This window comes from Paramacrobiotus metropolitanus, unplaced genomic scaffold (assembly GCF_019649055.1).
Source record: "Paramacrobiotus metropolitanus isolate TYO unplaced genomic scaffold, Prichtersi_v1.0 Parri_scaffold0000005, whole genome shotgun sequence".
NCBI classification, from domain to species: domain Eukaryota; kingdom Metazoa; phylum Tardigrada; class Eutardigrada; order Parachela; family Macrobiotidae; genus Paramacrobiotus; species Paramacrobiotus metropolitanus.
The window spans coordinates 1,674,637-1,694,935 of record NW_026570225.1 but is presented as its reverse complement, the minus strand read 5'-3'; the positions used below and the strand labels follow the sequence as shown (position 1 = coordinate 1,694,935).

Genomic DNA, 20,299 nt, shown 5'->3' with positions numbered 1-20,299 from the left:
CGAAGAGCGTATACATTTTGAAATGTAAACTGCACTAGTGCTTTCCCACAGAGGTATATGCTTGCGAAGTGTCTCATTATTAACTCGGCAGCGTCTGCTAGGTGAAAAAAAGCACCAGTAAGCCGGAATCGCTTCTCATTAGCGATGGTACCGTAGTCAGTTACTGGGTACACTGCGTATTGTTACAGCCACTGTTGCAATTTTTATGTCACGCACCTTTCAACAGCCTTGTCAATCACTTTCTTTGGCAAGATAGCTGATAGTGTTGCAATTCATAATAAACTGCATCATCTGCCAAGAAATGCCATTAAACTATTCAGACTTCCATACAAATACAAAGAACAGATGTTCGTTGCAACTTCAGTTTGATACAATTTACTGCCACAGGCAACAAAATGGAATGTATCGTTCGTGAATACCATGTTGCAACAATTTTGATACATTTAATTCATGTTGCATACCGGTTGGTGTGTCTGTCGGGTTTGCATGTCCGTTATCCATTGTTAAACTGCGAATCGTTTCCCGACATACAGTACAGGATATGGCCATGTTGCAACCAACAGGAATAAAGTATGTTGGAGGTGTTTATGTTTGGGGAAGTATTACTTCCATTCAATTCTGCAAGTTGACTTGGTTTCTGTTTTAAATCTTCCTGAATGGACGCAGTGTACTTCTCCCAGCTTCCGCTGCAGATAGCACTCGTGTTTTCAACGCTCTTTGTGAGTAAGCTTGAGTTTTGCGGATTGGATTGCTTATTTTATATCTACGTGGTTGTTCGCGCATTTCAGTTACTACAGGGTGGTCGCGCCAAGTGTGGACAGTTGCACAAAATAAATTTAAATATATTTCTGCAAGTACTTTCAACATGAACTGTTCACTTTTCTTGTGTAACTTTTCATTGCGGACAAAATAATACTAAAACCGCAACCTTCTAACGTGATAGTAAAGAGCGGGGTGGAGCTTAAAAAAGGAGGGTAGCGGGCATTTTTCGGGTGTTTATAACTGCCCTTCTAAAAAATTCAAGAGGTGACCTTTCTGTACGGACTTTTTTAAAAACTATTGAGTGGCCCAAAAGGTGTTCTCTCTGGTAAGCAAAATAATCTTGCGCTATCCGTGCTCGTGGAATTTTCAAAAAAAGATGTATCGCCCATAGACTTGTATGTTAAAAGCCACCTTCAAAAGCATGTGGTTGTCTGAAGCGCGGCTCGCGTTGGATAAGATGTTAGCAATTTAAAGGTAGGTAGAATTGTACCACTGTAAGACCACTGCATTGGTTGATAGTTCTCAACCACCCACAATTTTTAAAAGATTATTGATAGATCATGAATATTTCTTATCAAGCAGTGCGATTTTTGTGAAAAAATTGAAAGTTTAAATTCGGCTCCAGATTTCTGCATATTACCTTCTAGGGCAGAAATATGATTAAAAATGTTGCTGTAGATAAAGCACTATCATAAAAAAATAGCGAGGCCATTTTGGGGTTCAACGGTAGCAGCTGGGAATATTTTGTTACGTCCACACTTGGCGCGACCACCCTGTATACCGCATCGTCGCATAAAACTGGTTACTATTTTTGCTTTCTAAAGGTCGCAGCCACAATATAGTGAGATGAACGTTTACAAGCATTACAAGCTGAACTAAAAAAACATTTCATGTAGAAGCGCAGACTTGTGTGGGCGAAGCTGTGCTTTCGGTGATTTCAGACAGCACAGTATAACCGATATAAGCAATAAAACTGCATACCGAAGTAACTGTATGGACACAGCGATATACACCATGTTGTAGACGAAAAGTAACTGTTTTATCATGGTAGATGAGACAATTCGACGTCGGAAAAGGTCACACTAAAGACGAACAGCATCGCTTGCATAAGCGAACAGCTATTAGCCAAGTAACAACAAGCATACGTACGCCAGATGGGAATGTCTGTGATGGGCACGTCCTGAATACGAAACAGATTTCCTCAAACACCGATGGTACGAAGGGGCATCCGTACCGGGATGCAGATGCGAACGTCCAAGAAAAAGTGAGCTAATGTAACTACAATTATATATCAGTAAAATATACAGTAAATAAAGCAGGTAGTGTACCAGCGTTAAGTAGCATCTGCAACTTTTGTTAGTTAGCTGAACTGCTATTGCCAATAAATAGATATTTTATTTGTGCACCTATTTATTGGCAATAGCAATTCAGTTAAGAACATATTCTACCAATTTCGATCCTTCTGACTACGGTATTTTCGCTGTCGCAGTGCGTGCCCTTGTGCTGCATCATAACTACGCATTTGACTAAGCACAGTGATATGATTTCACTACATGTTATGGAAGTTTAAACTCCAGTAATTTTAAAGTGCAAAAGTTGCTAACTGAAAGTCGTTATTTTGGGGGAACTGAGGCAGAATTTCAAAATTTTCATACAAACACGAAGGTGTGTATAGCTCAAATGACTAAAATTCTGTGGAGCGTTTTTTTAAAAAAACTTACCCCATCCCGAAAAAAAAACAAACTTTGTAAGGCCGGAAGTTACTTTCATTTATTTTAAACAAGATGCGCAAACATTTGTCGTAAAAACGCTTTACAGTACTTCTTGAAAATGACTTTTCTATAGTCTGATGACTGATCAAAGTTTGAAATTTTCTGAAAGCGTTGCGAATTGTTATTGATTTTAGAAGTTGTTTTGCAAAAATTGTTCAGGATGGGACGAAGAACTTTCTTTTGTAATGAGTCTTCCTTTGGTCGTTTTTCTTTGAATTCTTGCAACCTTTAAGATGTTTTTAAAACCATTCGAATACCTCAAGATAACTATAAGTTTTTCCAAATTCGGCTTCAAAGCTTTTACATTTCCCGAATTTCTAAATATTTCGACTCGGCCCCGGGCAGCTTGGCCGTTACCTCTAATTTTTTGAGCCTCCAGTTTTTTGAAATTAAAAAAATATCAAGAAATCTGAGTAAGTCTCTCAGTATCTTACGGACTAAAGTGTCTATTATTTATCAAATTTCTAAATATCTAAAAGCCGGCCCGCGGCCCGTTTACCGTATTGTAATTTCTTTCACTCTTCCATACCTTGAAAACAACTGGTCGCGCGCTACCGCGACCGACACTGTCCATTACGCCATGCTAAAAGTTCTGTCTGGTGTAATTAATTTAGGTAGTAAAGCTATTAGGTTTGAGTGAATATGGAAATAACTGCACAATAATTACCATTACTACATTTATACATAACATTAATAACATCGGTCTGTCAATAAACTGTACACAAAAAAATAAATATAAATAAAATTGTTTTACTGGTAGCTTTAATCGCAGTGTAATGACAGAACCGATTTCGTGAAACAAATGCGTGGTAATGTGGGCAGTCGTATATACTTAAGGAAAATGGCCCGGTATATAGCGTCAAAAATGGGATACATTATACATACACAAAACCATTCGCTTTTGCGCACTCCGAATCACGTTCTTGTATTACTTTATATCATTCTACAGCCAAATGATTTGTATACATTGATCTGAAAACCGTTTGCGCGCGCAATATCCGGTTGCCGAGATATGACGTATTAAAATGAGTGAAAAGTGTAAATGCATTGCTGTGTACCAAACGTCTGGTCATTATCCGATTTCCTTCAGATTTTACAATAAAAGACACATGGCCATAAAGTCGAAAGTGAACCAATTTCAGACCCACAGCATTTTTTCCGATTTTAAAATGAATTTCAGAAATTTTAAAAAGTTCAAAATTATGAAAATTATGGGAAAGTGCTATGAACTTGAAATTGGTTCACTTTCGGCTTTATGGTCATGTATCTTTTATAACAAAGTTCCAAGAAGATCGGGTAATTACCAGACGTTTGGTACACAACAATGTATTTACACTTTTCACTCATTTTAATACGCCATATCTCGGCAACCGGATGTTGCGCGCGCAAACGGTTTTAAGACCAACGTATACAAATCATTTAGCTTTAGAATACCATAAAGTATTAGAAAAAAGTGAATCGGAGTGCGCAGAAGCGAAAGTTTTAGTGTATAGTAATATATCCCATTTTTGACGCCATATCCCATTTCCCTTAATCACTTTTGTGACTAAGTATCTATAGCACAAGAGAATGTATTATTAATAATTGTAATCACAATACCACGAGACAAAGATAAGAATCGTTTGATCATGTACTTAATGTTTGCCGAAATTCTACGAGTGGACACTAGGCAGTGTTAAACAGCGATTTCATATAAAAGTGACCAGCAGACACGAAACGAAGATAGCTGCCACTCGCGTTACTGTCTTTCTTATTCCGGAGCGGATTGACACCAGTTGGCAGTCCGTTAAACTAGAATAATTACAAAGACTACGAGTAGTCTTTGTACACTATTTAGTTTACGGCTTGTTTTCGAACGGTCTATGGAAGTCTGTAACCAAAATGTTACACGATTCTGATTTGCACATTTTAGGGGGTGGTTTAGCACAGCACAAGCATCAAGTTACACAAAGGAAGATACTGTAAGGGACTATCCATAAATTACGTTCCCGAAAAATCCTTTATGTACGTAATTTGTGTATGGTTCCTAACTATGCCGTTAAATGTTAATTACAGTAAGTAAGTAAGTAAGTATACGAATTACGAATAATACGTAATTTGTACAGTGAGTTCGCGACGGAATGTTTTCGCTAACTGCGAAGCAGGCAAAAAAACGCCACCCTGGTGTATTTTCCGTCAGGCCTGCACACTGTTGCAGGACCTATACACTACAATAAAAACAGAAAGTGAGACTTTCTGTATAAGAGTGTATACGGCTTGTTTCTTGCACGGTCTATGGGGAAATCTGTAACCAAAATGTTACACCCCTGTGATTGGCACAAGTTAGGGGTGTGGTTTACGGTATGTCAGTTAATACGGGCATACTGCATAGTCAGCATAGCTGTCGCTAGGATGTGGTTGGGCTAATAGCCTAATAATTATAGAAGTATTCCATGTGGTTTGTATCCAGTTCCCGTTTATCCCGATTATTTCCCTTTCCTATCCAGGCCTGACGGAGCTATTTCCGTAGGAAATGTCACTTTAGTGTTTTGAGTTTGTCTATGGAGATTTGTAATAAAAATGTTACACGCCTTTTATTCGCCCATTTTGTGGGAGTGGTTTTGTATTTTCCGAAGGTGCCAGACCTTGCAGAATGCAGTGAGTTAAACATACAAAGATACGCCATGCATGCATATTGATGTGATATGCATAGTGCATTGTAAATCATCTGTATGCTGTAAGTATATACGGCTTGTTTTTGAACGGTCTGTGGAAATCTGTAACCCAATTGTGACCGCATTTGATTCGCGCCTTTTAAGAGGATATTTTAGCAGTGCAGACAGTGCAACCATCCACGGTTGTTGGTTATCACTTAGGTTACCCGCTGACGGCTGGTTGTGTCCCAGACTCCCCCGACTTGTACACTAACTTAAAATGCTATCGACTCGTCCAGTTTTCTGGATCTCCCATCCATGGACTTTGTAGGACATTAGCAATTTTAGTTTACGTAAAAACCTTGTATATAAACATAAAGATACAGATTCAGAAATTCATCAAATTTATCTAGAATCCGTCTTCTAAATTTGGAACAGCTAGAGGCGAAGTTCTGACTGCTGGTTCCCGAGCATCCAGAGTAACCTAAGGCGGTGGATATGGAGTAAAATAAAAAAATCGATTCTGCATTCTAAACACACTCTAGGTCGCTACTTATGACGCTCAATGAGCGTGATGCGGCATGTACTGAAATTTTTTGACAGCGACGCAATTTGTCACAAAAATCAGGTTGCTTGGCATAAGAAACTGCTTTTTTTTCTTTTCTCATCTGGACATTAGTTTGGTTTAAACAATAAGGCAACAGAGTTATCTTGCAAGTCCGAGGGAACAGCCAGCCATCAGAATCTACACTGAACCGTCACCTGTGTGCGATTGCACTGCATTGCGGTACGCCTGTTAACGGGGTTTTCCACAAGATCACATTTTTAGATTTTGATCCAATCCACAACTGAGGGTTAATTTCTGGGAGGAAACTGGTGCTATAATGAGCACACGACACACGCATGAACCGAATAAAACAGTTTGCAACACGAACGCAGCGTGCATCACCGCCAGCACTGCTTCGAGAGAATTGCTTGCCTGCAAATTTCGTAAAGACGGGCCTCCTAAAGGTACTTGCGTACATGTTCTTACTTAATCACCCTCCAGTATTCTGCCAATCACGTGCATGTTACAGATTCCCATTCACCGTTCAGAAACAAGCCGAATAAACTGTACTATAGAATGTCATATATTCTGGATATATCATACTCGTACATTCACACCCAAAGACATTATTTCCGCGAGGAAATTCCATGAAGTGTTTTTTCGTGACAACCTAATTTTACTAAACTTCCGCCCAGTAACAGATGCAACCCTTCTTATTGCCGCTGTAGAATTTCGAAAATCTGGTTTTCCATCTTGCGACCATGGTATAAATTCTTCTTGACTTGAGTCAAGGAGAATTTATACCTGCACATCATGAGTTGCAGACGCTACATTAATTAAAGCTGCATTCGATCAGGACCACGCTGGCGCAGTACTTCGATAATTATGTCTCAATAACGTATACCTAATCTACATATACCATTTATTTGCATCATTTGTACAAACGAGCAGGGGCTACACGAGACCCCTATCGACCATGTACTATTTTTTGAAGCCAAATCTGACCACGTATTAATAATCAGCGAATTTTTCTGATCTAGAAACCATTTTTTAAAATTTTTTTCGGAAGAAAAAATTTCTGACTGCCGGTCCCCCAGGTGCCCTACCGAATCTGTGGGCGGCAGCAATTGAGTTGAAGACAAAAAAGTTTTTTCTGCTTTCTAAATATTGTTTCTAGGTAAATTAATAACGCTGAGCTCGAATATGATCTTTAAAAAATCATCCGAGCCACGTGGAGGAAGTTTGCACCGATGTTGCAGTGATCATATAAAATACGGGTGCGTTGTGCAGGCAGCAATCTAGAGATTGTATCATATTCCAAAAACCTCAAACCTTTTTTTAAATATCATATTCGTGCTCAGCGTTATTAATTTCCCTAGAAACAATATTTAGAAAGCAGAAAAAAATTTTTTGTCTTCAACTCAATTGCTGCCGCCCACAGATTTGGTAGGGCACCTGGGGGACCGGCAGCCAGAAATTTTTTCTTCCGAAAAAAATTTTAAAAAATGGTTTCTAGATAAGAAAAATTCGCTGATTATTAATACGTGGTCAGATTTGGCTCAAAAAAGTAGTACATGGTCGAGGGGGGTCTCGTGTAGCCCCTGCAAACGAGCATCGCTCACAAAAATAGGTCGATTGAATAATTTCTCCCAGTTAATTAATGCGCACATCAACAATTGTAAAGCACCAAAATCCGTGAAAATCGCTTCTCGATTTACTTTTTGAATTTGCTAATTTTCGTTTACGACGTTGTTGCATTCACGTTAAATGTAGTATGACGCGTTCTATTTATTATTGGTTAATCGAGTTACTAGTAATTACTTGCATGGAAAGGAAGTAAGTTAACCCAACGAGGAGCGATTTGTGCGTGCGACATTTTCGCGTCTGTGGTCACCAAGCGGCATTTAAAAGTTACAATAACCGATTAAAAACAAGGAAAAAGTATTTTTTGTTTATTGATGAGCACCTTGTAGGGTGAACGAGAGCGTATTTTGCCTAGCGCTTGTCATTTGGAACGAGAGAACAACGCGAGACACGCGGGAATGTTACACACTTTATGCAACAGCAAAATGAGTCGGGATAAGATTTGTTTTAAAAGGATAAAACAAGTCGAAAGTCATGCAAGTACAGTTTATCCAATGTAGAAGCAGTCATTTCGCTGGTTACAGATATATGTATCGGTACAGATATGTATATGGGAAGGGCTGTATAAACTCGGGGGTGACAGCTTTTTCAGAAAACGATGGGCAGCATTTTACTTGTTTAGCCTAATTTCCTAAGATTATTTTTAAGATTACGATTAATGTGGATTTTGTGGTAAATTTTGTGCTGAAAAGTCCCCTGTGATTGTACTGGAAAGAACAAGTAGAAGGGCGTGAATACTTTGAAATGGGGACTTCCATATGCAACTGTACACACCGTGACACACGTATTGTACAGAACGCATTACGAGGTGAGAACTGCCAAAGCGTCAAGTTCACGGACTTATCGCTACTTCAAAATATAGAAAACCGGCTTTCTCATGTCCGCACCAATTCAGTTATCTGGTGCAAAAAGATAACTGTTGAAATTTCGTGCAGAAGCTTTTGTTAATTTTTTTGTCCTAATCTCTAGGCGAGAGATCAGTTCAGACGATAGTGAAAACGGCATACGCGGCAACGCGCTTAACCGGCAGGAAGGTGGATGGTGGATTGTTCAATGAATCGCATCCACCTTTCTGCCGAAGTCTGCCAGATATATTATGATATCATGAAGTCTTTTCATTTTATACATAATAATATTATAAATATTATGTAGTCTCTTGATATTATACAAATATATGATTCCAATACAGGTAATATTGCAAATTACTGTATATACCTGATAAGCTTGCAATAACTAACATTAGTTTTAATCGTAAGTACTTATTTCTTATTATAAGATAAGTACTTCCTTAGTTCGTTATTTTCTGTTATTTTGTGCCTTAAAGTACAATACTAGTTAAAAATTCGGAAGAAAACTATTGATTTGTTTTTTTTGTTGCTCTTAAGTGTATACATCAAAATCGTCTGCGATTTTTTGATTTTTGTTTGTCTGTCAATGTGGTCGTGGCTTATTAATGTTATGTATAAAGTAGTTATATGAATACTATACATCTCTTGCAGGTTTTCTGCCTCTCCTCTTTGTTCGCTATGATCTCTGCTCCCACTCATCCAATTTTCTCGCTTTAAAATGTTCTGGGAACCGCTCGGCCTGGCGGGTGATCTAAGACTAACCGTTGTTTGCTATATGCAGAACCTCAAGCCCAGTGGTCACTTGAAAGCTTGTTACCATGGATGCCATAGGGCTAACATGGGCTAGTCTGTTACCACGGTCACAATACACTGTATGTACTACTAGTACTCAATCAGCTCAAACATGAAACAGCTTTGGCTTCTCCTCTGCGTTTCTTGCAGTATTTTACTTGATCATTGTGACACTGTCCCACCTTGCGGCCCAATGCACTGAGCTGTATCAACAGTTCGATCAATCTCGCAGCCTAGTTTACTAAACAGTAATACTACGACATAATTCTGTGACTACTAGTAACAACACATCCTAACTCACTTATTTACAGTACCTAGTCGTAAGCCAATATTCATCCGTGCTCAGCTTGTTTATCTACATCCGTAACCACGTATACACGATTGATAATGTAGCCAATGTTTGGGCGAACGGCTGAACCGATTTCGACGCGGCCAAGTGCGTTAGATTCGTCTCAACGGCGCGAATGTTCTTACGCTATTGCGCCATCGATACGCCCCAACGGGGAAGCAGAAGCCCCCAAAAACAAACTGTTGCCATGGGCCCCCATAGACTAACATAAGCTATTGCGGAACGACAGAGGCAGACCGCGCCCTTCGGCAGCGCTTCGCTAATAATTCATGGAAAACTGTGGAAAACGCTACAAAATAAAAGTTTCTTAGATTTCTTAGGATTCTTAGGTTTTCTCAGAATTATTCTCACATTCTTAGTTTTCTTAGGTTTTCTTAGGTTTCTTAGTTTTCTTAGACTTCTTAGGTTTTTTCAGAATTATTCGCACATTGTTAGTTTTGTTAGGTTTTCTTAGGGTTTGTTAGGTTACTACGTTTTCCTCAGATTTATTATATTTCCAGTTTTCTTGAGCGGCCGGAATCAACCTTCGTCGAAACTAGTGTACGACACGAAATTTGATGCGGATGTAGATACCGTAAACTGGTTATATGAATACTAATCATCTGTGCCAGGATTTCGGCCTCTCTCCTTTGGCGCCGGTGATCTCAGCGTCTACTCATCCAATTTTTCTGCTTTAAAGTGCTTTAGAAACCTCCCGATCACGCGGGTGTTCTAAGACCAGTCGTCGTTAGCAATTTGCAGAACCTCAAGTCCAGTGGTCACTCAAAAGCTTGTTACCATGGATGCCATTGGGCTAACATGGGCGGGTTCACGCTCGTATGCTTACTAATTGCAAATTTCCAGAGAAACAGCCTATGTTCTAACCATGTTGCAACATATTGCATTATTCTGATAAAAAAATCTGAGATAGTCGCAAGCCGATATTCATCCGTGCTCAGCTTGTAATGGTAATTATTGTGCAGTCATTTCCATATTTACTTGAACCTAATAGCACAAATACCTAAATTAATTCATTATACAAAAGCACATAAATAATTTCACAATTAATAATAAGATCACTACGAGTAAATAAACTAGATAGAATGTTTATCATGGCGTAATGGACATACTTCTATGGAATTCATAATATTATGGTTTCCATAGAAGTGTGTCCATAGAAGTATGTCGTTACTGTACAATGTTATTGTATAGTAACGACAAATGTTATTGTACAGTAACGACAAATCAGTCCAGTACAGATATAATATGTATGTGCATAGTGAAAACCGACTCGTCGTTACGGTTTTGTTAATGGTATGTGTACACGCTAGTATCGACTAGTAAGTTTCCCTAATATGCCGCTGTTACAGACAAATGTTACCATTGTTACACTTGTGCAAGGTAACAAGCCGCTCATTCGTTGGCTTCTATTCACTTACGAAGCGGCTGTTCCTTGTACAAAGCGGTAGGCCACGACCACTGGTCCCGCACATGGTTAATTGTTTCATGGCTCTGTCCGCACTTAGGCCGGATTCACGCGGACTTCTATCTATCAGTTTTCCTATTGAGACACCGCCCAAAACGGCCGGTTTCTTAGCAGTATGCGTGAACGCGGCACGCTCTTCTAAGTAGATACCTAAATAGGGAGCAGAATTGCGTTCACACAGGCACCTTTCAATAGGTGCAATAAAAGTTATTGTTTAGGCGCTTCCGATAGTCCGCTGGGTCTGCGTGAACACATGCCGCCTATCCACGTACCGAAACGAAACGCAAAATTAAAACAGCAAAATCGCAGAATGGTAATTATTTTATACTTGTAATGTTTACGAAGATCAAATACATCCCGCTTATAGTAGCTCAGTATTTCAGCTCTTTTTTTGCCACCGCTATTACTCATATTACAGCGTTGTAGTAGATACACAAGTATCGGTCGCGCTAGCACGCGACCACTTTTGTTTGAGGTAAGGAATAATATGAAAGAAATTACAAAAATTCAGTCTGCAGTTACAGTAACAAAATAGATTTTAAAAATATAATTCAAGTGTAAAATGCTTAAAAAAACAGCCGAACCAGCTTTACAATCATTTGCAAAGTTAAAAATGAAATGATACAGCTTAAGGCTCAGAAGTCAGAAAGCAGATAAAAATGTTTTTAATAACATTGTTATTTCTTCAAGATTTTCTGTCTTTTTAATCTATTTTTGGGACCTTTAGCTATCTGGGTACCCAATTATTTAAATGTATTTAAATCTGGCACAGATTAACATAGCTTATGGTTAGTGAGCTTCCAAACTAATACCAGTATCACAGAGCCGCTACGTGAGAGAATACGGTACATACACAGGCCGGCTTTTAAATATTTAGACATACAGTATCGAAAAGACAAAAACTGAATCTCGAATTAGGAGATAATTTTCTAAAAAATAAGGGCGTAAGAATTTATGAATCTATTGATAACTGACACGAGTTTATCCAGTTGGGCTTAGTGCTGAATATCTCGGCTTGCCATGCGCCTGATATCGGCTTGCCATTATGCAGCGCTCAGTCGCCCAGGGAGGCTATTTGCTACCGTTACAGCGGGCGGGTGCCTATATCGCTGCCTACTGCTACCGCGGGCGGTTGCCAGCTGCCGATACAGCGGGCGGGTGCCTACGTGTCGTGTAGAGGTGTTAAGCGCTTCATAGTAATAATTATTATTTTCGTGATTGAATTACATTACAGTAAATTTGCAGTAACACTGGCAGAAGAATATGAACTGCACACCACAATAAATTTACAGTGTACAATGGGCAATGCTTCAATAAATAAACTGATATTACAACACAAAACTGTTTATTTTATTTCAACTGTCATCACCAACAGTGGTTTGTCATAAGCGATAAATTTATTACCTGCAAAGTGCAATTACAAATAATAATACTTACCAGTAAGTACGGCACCCAGCGATATTTCCCTCATTAAAACTCTTTCTCAGTTAAATGTTTACAGCTTACACATTGTGTCTGCCAGCAACACACAGACTCGAACTAATGATTAATTAGATGAATCCGTGCTAAAAGATTTCGTTTTCAAAAAATAATTACAACATAGACTGCGCGCATTCAAACTGTGACCGTGCGGTTGTTGCAGTTTTGCCTTTACAAGTTTAAAGCAGACGCATGCTTTCGTGTAAAATGTGATCGGTAAAATTACGGCAAATAGGTTGCATTTGCCGTGTAAAATTACGGCAAATAGGTTGCATGTGCATGCTAATGTGCGGTGATACTCTGCACTGGTAATTAACGACGCAAGTTATCATATCCTGAATCAAAACATCTTTTTAGGTCATTACATAATCATTCTGAAAGCATTTTAACCAGAAGAGCGTGTATGTCCATACAAAAAGGAACCTCAAGTGGTTCATATATGTCTTAACCATTGTGTCTACGGAGCAAACGAAAAGGTACCTTTCGACAGGAAAGCACTGTTCAGGCCGCGCATTGCTATCTATCAATTAAGAGCTAGGTAATTAACGTTAGCATAGGTGTGCTGCGTGAACGCAGTTTTGGGACCTAATGCAATTAGGTGGTTGTCCCCGGTTGAACTCACATCCCACTAAGCAATTAAGATAGATAGGTGTACGCGTGAACGGGCCCTTAGACAAGTTTAGACCTTTCTATGCACTATGTAATACTACGGCTTCCTATGCACGCCGAAGCCCATCCACCGATCTGCCGAACCAGCCCACCGGCGCCACTTGATCTAACAATAACGCTATTGAGTGTATTCAGACCAATTGTGAGGTTGATTCGTGCCGGGAAGTATCTGCAGACTCGGCGTATATGAACATCGCCCTTTGCCTTTACCATAGCACGAATGAAGGCGCATATTAAGATTGCGCTTTAGGTACGCTAGCAGTCATAAAACAATTATCTATCATCGCGACAAGCGGCGTTGAACGCGTTGAAAGGGTGCAATATGTAAAAATCAGCCGGCCATTCCTATGCCGGCGACCAACATCGCAGTGCCGCTTTTTGTAAGGCGTCACACAGCGCGTTCTGCCGCGTTTGACCACCGTTTCGGCCGGTATGCGGAACGATTATGTGCACCTAAGCGCCGAGTGTAACAAAGCCTATTACGGTTACCAAGTTACCAAGTTATTGTACGAGCAAGGTGGATGGTTAATGGTGATGCAAGTCGCCAAAACTTGCTGCATGAACTTGTTGCATGACTTGCTGCATGAATTGCTGTACTTTTCGGCAAGTTTGCGTCAAAGGCATCAAGTTGTAATTAAGAGCCAAAACGTACGGCAAGGCCTACAGCCTCAACCGCTTCGAATTTTTGAAAACGGATTGCACATTCTCTTGTTAGTTTTTTATGCTCTCCATGCTCGTTATCGGTTTGATACAAAATTATGATTTTTGCATAAATAGAATTATGAATATGAGTGAGCCTTATATAAGTCATAGCAGCAGTCGGAGTGAGTGCGGTTGTAGGGCGCAGACAGACTGTCGCTAGCGCGCTGCCTGCCTGGCCTTTATGTATACATGCCCGATTCAAACCACATTTCTACTACTTTACTCGACTCGGATGCTTTTTGGAACTGCAAAAACAAATTGCAGATTCAGAATCAGCGTCAAATTTTACTATGGGTTTCTGTCTGTGAAAAGTTTGTAGCGATTATGAATAAATCGCTCCCGTACGTTTACAACTTGATGGCCGTTTCGGCCATTGTATTTCTTTTGTCTTTCGAAAAACGTTAACGAGGTGTGACGGCAAAAAAAGTACTGAATTTTGCCACGTTGACTAACATCACCAGGGTTTATCCCTTATCCACCTTGGTACGAGTAATATTATAATGTTGTGTTGCCTGTCCTGGAGGCCTAGACATTTACAGTCTGTGGTTACAATATCTATAGATTTATAAATCGCTACGTCTTTATTCCAAAATAATTAACTCCTAATTCCAGATTCAACTTTAAAAGTGATTAATATTTTTAAAAATTAGTTTCAGACATGTAGGGTGGCCATAAGTCGTTTTGAAACAAGTTTGAACGGTCTAAAATTCAGAAAAAAATTTTGAAATTTAATACACTGACATTGTAGTATCTTTTAAAAAGTACTAGAAAGGTCAACAATGGCAGCAAATTTCTTTTTATCTGCGTTATTAGTACGAAGTACTTAGCAACCCCAAAGTCTATAACAGTTATAAAGTATTGATGGTCATAACTCATCAGCACAAGTCTTCATAAATCGCGAAGGCATCACATCTGTATTTTAGAATTCAAATATATTTCTAAACATTTTACGCATACAGGAATGGTCATGCCCATATGACAGCGCACCGGTAAATATTAGAATTATGGATCATAATTGTCAGTATTACGCCTAATTCTTAATTATATTATCGTACCTGAGACCGAAGACGCACTGGTCCTAAAATTAGTTTATTACCTCTGTAAACGTTTCCCAAAATTTTTGAAAGTTTCTAAAATTTAAAAAAAATTCAAAATGTTTGCCAAGCCGGCCCCGCGCAGCGGGGCTATACTTCTATATTTTAGCATTTCTACATTTGAAAAAAGAGTTCAAAATAAAATTAAATTTCGATAAAAAATTTTGATTACAGTAATACCAGAGCACACATAATTCAGCTGCCGCAATTATATATGTACTTAGTTAATTATTAAAACTAGTGCCTCGTCTAGTGCGGCTTATTTAAGCGCTTCCTCATTGTTTTTTAACGTAATACCAGTATTACGCAGTATTATACGTAATACCATACTTTATTGTTAAATGCAACCGATCGCGCTAGCGCGCGACGGACACCGGACACCGATGCAACGGAAGATGAGTTTATCATTTTAAAAAATTCTCGTAGATTGTGGCAGTTGAATTTGCCATAAATGGACAGAATTATTTGGTTCTATTTATTTTACTTAGAATTTACTAATTATTGTGAGATTCTAGACAGTTCCAGGAAGGTCAACAGATTTGTTTTTTTTAGTATTTTTCGCAACAAAAATCTTGACAACACGTAAAAAGGTCATTCCAAAAGTTCCTCTTTTTCTCCGTGCCATCCGTGCTATAGTTTCAAGTGCTGAAGTATTATATTTTCAAACATAAGACGCAACTGGTCATAAAATAAATAAATAATTCGAAATAATTCGAAATAATTCGAAATAATTCGAAATAATTCGAAATAATTCGAAATAATTCGAAATAATTCGAAATAATAAATAATTCGAAATAATTCGAAATAATTCATTGCTAAATAATTCTAAATAATTCATTGTGATTGCAATGACGAATTGGTAATATGTTTGCTGCGTAATAGGTAGGTGGAAATACATGTCACACTTTGCATGTCTATAAATGCGTAATCCTTGCCAAATCGAATATTTATAACATGTGAGCCAGCTTTTGTATTAGGTCTGTGATTCTAGGAAGAGCAGTTTCAATTGTTAGAGAAGATACCGTTTCGCATACCATTGTTACGTATGCCGTCTGTCTGTTACCGTTACAAGTTTGGCTTTGGCTGTAGCGATAAATGGGTTGAACCGTAGTCTACGGTTGAACTGACCAGACAAAACAAATAAGCAGAGGGTGCAGCCAAACGCAAAGGGTACATGTTAAAGAAAGATCTTGTCTTTAACATGGTTTTGCCCTGAGACACTGGAATTCTAAGATCTTGTCTTTAACATGCTTTTGCCCTGAGACACTGGAATTCTCTTGTGTGAGCGTACCTCTTGTCTGTATATACTCGTATAATATAGCAGACCTTCATTCGGGCTATGCCTTTACTAGCCTCTGCAAGGAGACGTTGCCTTTGCAATGACCGGTAAAATTTACAGTAATTATCGCACGCGCCTGCTAACCGATTGCATTGTGCTTTTCGGAACTGGCTGGTCTTTCAGTTTCGCTGGAACTGAGCCAACGAGGTTCTCTAGGGGCTGTATGGTATTACATACAATACAGTATTAATTGGTATTACTCCCATTTTGCCCATAAACAAAATAAAGATTTTTGTGTGTGTTGTTCATCTTGTTTACAGTATACAGAATTTTGGATTAAGACACTTTTCCATATAGCTCATGTAAGTGGCTAATTCCATTATTAAATGCACTGATTGTGCATAGAAGTGGTTCATAGATTGATAGCTAAAAAATTACAGATAAAGCTATTGACCACTTGAAAAAGCATTTTCGAATTCATCGATTTTCTTAAAAATTAAACATGTGAACAACACCGGGTATCTTATTTTATTTTAGTTGAATTAATATGCCATGTTTTGTTAGAGCTATTTTAGCTGTTTTTACGTAATTTATTTACTTAAATCAAGGCGACGGAAAGACGTATGTGGTTAACGCATTATTTAACTGAGATGAAAAACTGAAAAACTGTAAACATGCTTTTTTAAGGGCCGTAATACATGTTTTGTACCATAATATGATCACTATGATTATGACATTTACAAGAGCCGTTGTGGCGTTCTAGGTGTGGCATACACTGTATTACCTCCACAGCAAAACAGAACTCCTACACTGCGATTTTGGTCTGTTCCTATGGCGTGGTTGTAAGGCTATGAGCAACCCTTTGAAATATTTAACTAAAAACCCAGTGACTACAAGGAAAACAATCGAATTCCTCCCTGCATAGAAAGTTAGGCCCACGTAAATAATTAGCTAGGTATAAAATGAATGAATGCTAGTAGGTATTTTTAACGCAAAATGTATTGCGCTATAAGTTAGGCGCAAGCGGCTTGCGGCGAGGTTTACCCCATTAATGCTGTGGGGTGGGAAATGCGCTCATATAAAGTAATTGAATGCGAATGTGTCCACTATCCACCGAATAAGTTTAATAATTAATGAGATTTAGTTAATTACTTACAAAAATTAAATCTGTAAATTAACCGATTTTAACCATGGTAAGCACTAAGCGCAAAACTGAAACGGTCCACTTTTACCTATAGTACTTCTACTTACTGCTATTATTAAACTCTAAAACCACTATATGCTTATAAACTTGTGATAATTGCAAAAATAAAGTATTTCAAAAGCCCAAATACCTGGTACTTTACCGGCGGTAAAGTTAAATTCTTCTAGATACAGCTCGATATACATATCTGTACTTGATTCATATGTTTATTATTGATGGGCAACACATATGGCGTTTTAATAACTAATGTATAACTTCATTCAACTGTTGTCATACTAAACGGCATTAAAAGAAAACAACATTAGACGAGCTGTTTGATCTGATTCCGGATGGCGTTTTGCATATGGTTATAAAGCAGCATGTGTTGTAAGCATATGGTTGTCCCACATTTCTTTTTCTCTCATTTCAAATGGCAAGCGCTAGGCACGCTACGCCACTTATATTTTCGGACCTCGGCACGCCTGATGGCAGCGTGCTAATTGTAAATAAAGCCGAACTCTTGCGGCAGCTTTAGTCCTTGTCGCAAAACCGGTTTTGCGGCTTTGGTCTTTAACTACAGTACATTATCATTAGTTACACTTAATCTTCAACTCCCTGCACGGAGTTGCAGGGAGTTGAAAATCGATTGAGACTATTGCAAGTGAGTGAACAAACACAGCTGACCGGTCCAGTGAGCTTAAGGGGACAGCTATGACAGCTTTAATTTCTATGTTGTTTTGCAAAAAGAGGCAGCTATACAGATTGAACACTGCTCAAGTAGATGGCAAAAAGATCGATATCACTCGTATTTTGCCGGTGACGGACGGAGAGAAGATCTCCTTATTCGTCGAACGCAGATGCCCTTGAGCATAGCTTCAGTGACAATAGCGGCATAGCGACAAGCGACCCTTAGTTATGCTTCAGTCGACAAGCGTTATTATTGGTGCATCCGGTTTCGATTATCGGAAATATCCTGAACCGAAATACTTTTAATCGCTCATCGCTACAACTTTTCAATATCCATAATTTCTACGTCCATTGCATCATTTTATGATGGTAATATCAAGCCAGAATTAAAACTAATAAGAAACCTAGAAAACGGGATTTTAGTAAACCCTTGCACAGTAGACTTACCTTAAAATATAATATTAACGCATGTCTGATTTTGGGAATTTTCAGCAAATTGTGTACTTGCCTGTCCTCGTATCAAACGTACAATTTTTTGTTAGCTAAATGATTTGCTTCTATTTATCGTATTTTTTCTTTGGCACGCCAATCTCATTTATTCTCATTTCATAGCAAACTGACTACGCGCCAGGAATTTTCTTGGCGATAAGGAGCGACTTTTAATTTGTCATTATTCTCTTTCGGTAGTCTTGATCTTTTTATTTTTGCTTTGCTCATGGAAATACATGTAAAGTCGTGGGTTTTTATTTTTACACCGCAACACGTACATAAACTGCATCGCGTGCACCAACCGTACTACAAATACTTTTCTTATGTGCAGCATAAGAATTTGACTATCTAATTCTGCCTAGCAGCACCTTCACCATAGTATGAGAAGGTGCTGCTAGGCGGAAAGTCCATGCTCACTGCCAGACAACGTTATGCGAAGTTGTTAGACGGCATTTAGCCAATGTTAATCCCTGTCTCATGTGTTTTTAGGTCCGCTCGACAGTTGTTTTGCTCGGAGCCGAAGTGGAGAAAAATATATAAAGTAAGCACGTTTAACTGAAATCACGTATGTATTCCGATTATTTGGATTATACTCGTACTGCAAATCCAGATACTGCAATCTTTGCTTTTCCAAAACATGGACGACTCTAATTTTGTATATTTTTTACTGGGCTGCGCCCTGACGGCAATCTTGTTTGCTTTGATATTTTATTTTTCTAGCATCAATCGCAAGCGGATCAGGCGGCAAAACCATGCGGGTGATGGTGGACAAATGCCGGAACCAGTTTGATATACGTATGAGGCACAGTATACCACGCTGGTGACGGGATCGTTCACATTCACCACAAAAATCGCATTTCTTTTTTTGTAGGATCCGCAAAGTTTCCGGGTATACCTGAAGTGGTGCTAGAGCGGCCGACCGGAAAGACGCGCTTTTCCTTCCCATGCGCATGAAAACTTGTATTAAAAGAATGTTTGCCATGTACGAGTAGTCCATTAACCTGCCTGCTTCGCTTTTACGATATTTCCCCAGAATATTATTATTAAATATACATTCCTAACTCCGCCGTTTTAACTGTCCCTTTTCCTTCAACACGTTTCGGCCGTGAATTTTGTTCGATAGATTTAAAAACGTCTAAAATCCTGTAGCTTGTCCCTATAACTTTAATTTTCAATCTTCTCGTCCTTTGAATTACGAAGCATGACCAAAACGAATTTCGATTATGGGCTTATCATAACGTAACTACAAGTGCATTTTCGGAAATGCGTATGTTTTCGAACGGAAACCATAGAGACAGCAAACTGCGGATACAACATAGCATATAACTGGGAAACTTCAGTAACAGTAAATAGTTTTATTGTCGAAATTTTTTAACTAGCTGAGCTGTAGTACATACATTACATCTAAAATAAAATAAACGCAAATAAATGCCAACCATATAACGCAGTTAGAGATAACTGTACTTTTAGGATTAACCCAAGGATAGCTTTAACAAATAAAATAAAATAGAAGATAATAAATATATTGTGCAAATATACAAATTCGGAAAGGCGTGGTTATAAGTACTTGTAGTGCAGCTGCAACATGTTTTTAGTGGGTGATTCACAAGATTACATGATTGTTTCACAAGAAATTCCGCACGCAAGCAAATCCACCAAACTTTGAAAACAAGACAAACAAGACTGACGAAAATCCAAAGTTTTTAGTACCTCTCGCTGTATCTTTGACCATTGCCGTTGCTTTAGGTGTGCGAGAGGAATGAATGAACATTCCTCTCTTACGTTCCTCCTTTCTGTAAGAGACGAATGCTTATTCATTCCTCTCGCACATCTAGAACAACGGCAATGCTTTGACTAACCATGATAATCTATCTATCTATCTATATAAAAGAATAAGAAGGTACA

The 20,299-nt window shown here is 38.6% G+C and overlaps 1 long non-coding RNA gene across 1 annotated transcript; it reads left to right on the top strand.

Annotated features, from left to right (window-relative positions):
• The first annotated feature begins 415 nt into the window (after positions 1-415).
• On the top strand, positions 416-19,615 carry LOC129581224 (uncharacterized). Its single transcript, XR_008689468.1, has 5 exons — positions 416-719; positions 1,814-2,026; positions 18,884-18,935; positions 19,115-19,189; positions 19,266-19,615. It is a non-coding gene; the product is annotated as an uncharacterized LOC129581224 (long non-coding RNA).
• The last annotated feature ends 684 nt before the right edge of the window (positions 19,616-20,299 follow it).